Here is a 6,410-nt window from a genome sequence, read left to right as displayed (position 1 = left end):
GTACCACTTACCTCCTGGCAGATGGCAGTCGGCGAAATCTCCCATTGACAGATGTTCTGGCTTATGACAGCTGGCAGATGAAATGACCAAGCACAGCTTTGTCGGCGGCTTGTAAAGAAACTGTTGATTCTGAGATAATCTGTTTTGCCCAAGGGCGTTCAAGTAGGGAGTTACAACTTCATTTTTGCAGCACACTTGGTTAAAAGTCAAACGATTCCACAATGTTACTGTTCAGCAAAAAGGGAGTTTGCAGAAAGGCTTGTTCTAGACCTTATTATAAGACCAAATGGCATGACCGACCTGGCAGGTGATTTGGAAGGTGGCAGGTGACATGACCCAGCCCTGATATGTCGTTTGGCTATATGACGCCACGAAACTACTTGACATGACTGAGTTGGCAGGAGCTCTGGCAGATAATACGAAGGCGCCCCGATTGGTCGCTGAGATCAATCGGGGCGCCTTGATGAGACTCCATGAGCAATAGTGGCAAACAAATAAATGCTAACAATAAAGAAAGTAAGTAAAATGTGACAGTCATGCCGTCTGGCTGCAATGAAAGAAAAGTACAGCAACAGCATCATATCTGACGCTACCGCATTGCGTCCCGTCTTATGGTGACTAAAGTGAGCACAAAAGGTTTCGTATAACACATTGCTTGAACTTGCAAAAAACGGAGGTTGCAATGAAAAAGGCCGGCGTTCTTTATATATTGCTTGCATTTACAATAGAAACTGAGGTTGGAATGAAAAAGCCATCTTCGTACAGCAGCACATTTTCAGATTTGTGTTTTTTTTTTACAAGAAAACTAAAAACATTTTAATCAGAATATCATTGGTGGACTTCTTTCTGTGGCGTCTTCGAATTGGAGTAACTTGAGCGTAAGCACGTTTACATAATCAGCTTTAATTTTAATTAGAATTCAACACGTACCTATAACCTGAAACGCTTTTGGCCCTTTACGAACGCAACCGTAAAGCTGCAAACTGATGCATGTAAATGCTATATATTCGCTGTTTTGGTGATGATTAGGAATTGCTAACTGATATGCACTCGCCTATCGTTCAAGGCACACGTGTCTTGAGTAGGTTAGAAGGAAGTCTAAAGGAAATGATTGTTTTCAATATTCCTCTGTATTTATTGGTTGGCGTATTTTTAACATTTTCACCTTGGCCAGGAAAAGGTCGAGGTATTCCGGCAATATAAATCCTCAGCAAAATCCCATCGAGAGTTCATGACATTGCTGAGGCGATCCTTCTACTGCATCTCAAGAAATGAGGTGGGCATTTATTCTTCATATTCTTACTGCACATCACATCTGCCGCTTAAGAGACTTGCGTTTTTAGCGGGCTGAGAAGCACAGCACTGCCCTCATTTCATGCATACCATTTTCCTTCGCTACTTCTTGTCCTTCTTTACCAGCCGTACTGAAGCAATACTTCTGGATCCATAATTTTTAGGAGAGTGCGAAAGCGCTTTTTCGAAATCGAATCGAAGAAAAGTAATAGAAGAGACATCTGGGCGAGTTGGTATGGTGACAGGATAGAAAAACAGCGCAACAGACGTGGACGGAGGTGAAGAACAAACAGGACAGGCGCTGAACTCGCAACTGAAGTTTATTGAAAACAAAAAACAAAAAAACACAGATATATAACCCAGCCAAAGTAAAGCAAAAGCAAAGTAATAATAGTTTAGGCACACTCCAAAACAGAGCTGGCTGGTTTGTCACACATCAGTACTAATTTTACATAATCTCTACTGTAGTAAAAACGCAATATCGATCGTCTTTCCTTAAAATGCGGATCGCGTCTTGCATCTCTCTCTCTCTCTCTCTCTCTCTCTCTCTCTCTCTCTCTCTCTCTCTCTCTCTCTCTCTTTTTTTATATATTGAAATACAGCCCGTATCGTACTCCACACAAGTAATTAGGGCTGCGAAACGCACGCGTCCTGGTGTTCATCGTAATAAGAGAGTCTAACCCCCTTTGTACTAATAACGCACTCAGTTATTTGTTTTTACATCAGACAAAAAAGTAATTGAATGCCCTCTCCTTCTAAGTTGCTAATACTATCAATTCTGACAAAGTTAACTAAGCACTGAAATATAGCTCAGGAAACTGGGTTGAAAATGCTTATCCTTAATTTTTTTTTACTCTTTGAAAATATATAGAGGCATACGTTTTCAAAGAAGGCAGACAAAAAAATAAAATAAAAACGCATTCCTGCCTAATTCTTTTTTCTGTTCTCCTCCCAAGCGCAGGGTAGCAGGCAAGATATTGATGATGATGATGATTTCTTGGGAGGGTGTTATCAATTGAGATTATAGTATCAGGCTACTGGTGGTTAACTTGTGCTAAAAATTTATTGATACGGAAAGTTTCGACAGCAGGGAATTAGCAAACACAACCTGAGGGACCTTATACCTTGGCCAAATATTATCGAAGAAGTATGATGGGATCGAAGTAAATATGGGATCAGCCATTCCAGGGACAGGCTTCAAATACCTTAAAAATTTTTGCTCAGTGAGAAGCTGAAACCGCGAATTTAGATTAGGTATGCGAGCTTCCAAGTACAGCACAGCATTTGCCACTGATCTGGGCCGAGGAAGATAGTGAGAGACCGGAAAGCGTGGCGTGATATGGTCCATATGGTCACGAAGAGTCGGACACGACTGAACGACTGAACTGAACTGAAGCAAAGGCGCAGAGCCCTTCGTTACAAAACAAGCAGGGGATCAAACTTGTACCCTGGGCAACCAGAAAAGAGAATGGAGCCGAATTCAAGTATTGGCCTTACGTATAGGTCTTATAAAGCAATAGCAGAGTGTCCCGACAATGCCTTATTTTTCGTTGCTGATTCTCATCAATCGGCCAAGGGCACGTTCCCCTTTAAGCACAAAACTTCTAATTTGGAGCCTCCACTCTAACTGTGGGTCGTATATTATACCTAAATATTTAATAGCACCAACCCTCGCGATTAGGACAGAATGATATGACAATGAAATGTTAACTGGGGTTGTTTGTGGGAATACGAGGACGGTACATTTGTTGACATTTAAAGCCAGCTTAGGCTGTCCAGCCAAACTTTCAGAGCATTTAGATAATCTTGCAACAAACGATATAGGTTGTGAATATTTGTGGCAGAAGCCAAAAGAAAAAAAAAAACAATCTCGACTGCATACACATAAACTTTGACGACCGGGTGAATAGCGATATCACGCATTAGTATATTAAACAATAACGGCGAGACGACTGAGCCTTGTGGTGTACCTCTTGTCTGAGGTTGGAATTTAACGCAACCTTTGTGTAAAAGAAAGATCTATCCTTGAAACATTCCCTTATCCACGCAAAGATGTAGAACGGAGGATGTAGGCCAGCTAGTTTATGAAGCAAAATACTGTATTATATGCTGTCGTAGGCCTTGGTAATATCCAAAGTAACTATAACCGAAAACTCTTTTTGCCTCATGGCAATCCTAATACGGCTCTACAAGTCTACATGTGCGCTCCAAATCAAGCATCCCCGCCGGAATCCAATCGGAGCCCCGCTAAAGCCATGAAAGGATAAATCATGCTCTGTTAGATGACAGTAGACTAACCCTTCTATTATCTTAACTAAATTTGAAGTGACAGCTGTCGGCCGAACATCGCCGAGATCAAAACCCTTCCACTGGTCTTTCAGTAAGTAAAATGCAGTAAGTAAAATAAATTTTCTCTGCTTTCCAAGTTCATCCAGGCAAACTTCTTTTTCTTTCCAATCACTCATATACTTAGCTTGTCTTGTTTGCAGTGAACGTTTTATTTAAACGTTGCTTACGATGTATTTATTTACTAGTTATATCAGTGTTGTTATACTCTTATATAATGTCCTGAATTTTAATTTTTAAATATTTATCATCATATATATCTGGCGAGCTCTTTACATGGTGAGACATTATTATTGCGTTTTGCTTATAAATTATGCACGTGATGTTTCCCGCTCTATGTCATGCTTTAGGGTAAGTGAAGGCAACTTGCAAAAGATGCATAGCGTAGCTAAAAGCCAAATTAAATACCTATGCAATCGTCTGTTGTTTGTGCGAATATTCGCTGAAAAGAAATATCCATCCGAAACAGCAAAGCGGCTGGCTGCATCGCTAACAAGAAGAAGAAGAAGAAGGAGAAGAAGAGAAAAAAAGAAGAAAAAGAGAAAGAAAAAGAATAAGAAAAAGAGAAAGAAAAAGAAAAAGAAGAAGAAGAGGAAGAAACGAAATAAAGGCCGTGGAAAGGTGCGGATGACGCTCAATGCAATTAACTTTACGACTGCTTTGTGTTGTAGAAAGGAAATTTACATTTTTATACCAATGATGACAGTGCATAAACTAAGCCTTCCTTCTGCCAGTAAACAAAGCCGATAGATGATGACGACCGAAGCTTGTCAAAACACTCTCGGCGAACTTCCTGAACCTCGGCCGCCGTGTTTGCATCGGTGTCTGTGGAGACACGACAGTGCTTGTGGTCCCCCTTTTTTATGGTTTCGTTGTCTCTTTAAAACCACGAGCCAATTTTGTAAGCCATCACACTGGCGATCATCGACCGAAATTGGCCTGGGATCTTCCTCTATGCCTGTCACTATCAGTTCAGTTCAGTCGTTCATTCGTGTCCGACTCTTCGTGGCCCTATGGACCATGTCACGCCACGCTTTCCGGTCTCTCGCTATCTTCCTGACATCACATAACTTCATCTGCAGTGCCTCGAGGATGCCATCTAACCATCGCGTTCGCTGCCTACCCCTTCTCCGGCGACCCTCAACCTTTCCCAACATCAAATCTTTCTCAAGCGACTCCTCTCTTCTCATCAGATGACCAAAGTAGCTGAGCTTTAACTTTAGAATTTGACCCTCCAATGAGCAGTCAGGGTTTATGGTCGACAATATCGATTGATTTGATCTTCTGGCAGTCCAAGGAACTCTCAAGAGTCTTCGCCAGCACCACAATTCAAACGCGTCAATTCTTCGGCGGTCAGCCTTTTTCACAGTCCAACTCTCGCATCCATACATCACAACTGGAAAGACCATAGCACGAGTTATACGGATCTTGGTTGGCAGATTAATGTCTCTGCTCTTTACTAGGTGGTCAAGGCTAACCATTGCTGTCTTTCCCAGAAGCAGGCGTTTCCTAACTTCATGGTTGCAGTCTCCTTTCGAGGTGATCTGGGAGCCCAAGAAGAAAAAATCTGTCACAGCTTCCACTTCTTGTCCATTGATGCTCCAGGACTTGATAGGGCAAGACGCCATGATCTTTGTCTTTTTAATGTTCAGTTTAAGCTCAGACTTCTCATTCTCTTCTTGTACGCGCATCAGAAGTCTCTTGAGTTCCATTTCACTTTCTGCCATTAAAGTGGTATCATCCGCATATCTAAGGTGGTTGATACGTTTTCCAGCAATCTTCACTCCAGCTGAAGACTCGTCCAGACCGGCCTTCCTCATGATGCACTCTGCATATAGGTTAAATAGGCAGGGCGGCAGTATGCAGCCTTGCCTCACTCCTTTCTCGATCGGAAACCAATCAGTAAGATCATGCCCAGTTCTGACTGTAGCATGTTGCTCTTCATACAGGTTCCTGAGGAGACAGATGAGGTGAATTGGAACTCCCATCTCTTGGAGAGCTTGCCACAATCTGCTGTGATCTACGCAGTCAAACGCTTTCGCATAATCAATAAAGCAGAAGTAAATGGGTTTCTGGAACTCTCTTGCTTTTTCCATGATCCAGCGAAGGTTGGCAATTTGGTCTCTAGTTCCTCTGCCCTTGCGAAACCCAGCTTGCACGTCCGGAAGCTCCCAATCCACATGCTGCTGCAGCCTTCCTTGGAGGATTTTAAACATCACCTTGCTAGCATGCGAAATAAGCGCGATCGTGCGGTAGTTGGAACAATCTTTGGCACTGCCTTTCTTTGGAATGGGGATGTAAACTGACCTCTTCCAATCCTGTGGCCACTGCAGGGTTGTCCAAATCTTCTGACATAATGTATGCAGAATGTTAACAGCGTCGTCATGGTTGAGGTTTTGAAGCAACTCAGCTGGAATCCCATCAATTCCGCTAGCTTTGTTCTTAGCATGGCTGGCTAAGGCCCATTCAACTTCACTCTTCAGGATACCCGGCTCGAGATCAGTAATCACAACCGTCTTATGTTGGGTTTGCACAATAGGGTCCTTCTTGTACAGTTCTTCTGTGTATTCCTGCCACCTCTTCTTTATCTCTGAGGCTTCAGTGAGGTCCTTGCCTCGTTTGTACTTTATCACGCCCAGCTTAGCACAGAAGCTTCCTTTGATATCTTTGATTGTCTGATACAGAGCTCTTGTGTTCCTTGATTGGCAGTTGTCCTCAACTGCTTGGCACTGTATGTTCAGGAAGGCATTCTTATCTCTCCTTGCTATTTT

Source organism: Amblyomma maculatum, chromosome 6, assembly GCF_055883805.1.
Source record: "Amblyomma maculatum isolate TAMU_Amacu chromosome 6, ASM5588380v1, whole genome shotgun sequence".
NCBI classification, from domain to species: domain Eukaryota; kingdom Metazoa; phylum Arthropoda; class Arachnida; order Ixodida; family Ixodidae; genus Amblyomma; species Amblyomma maculatum.
This window is presented reverse-complemented; position numbering follows the sequence as displayed.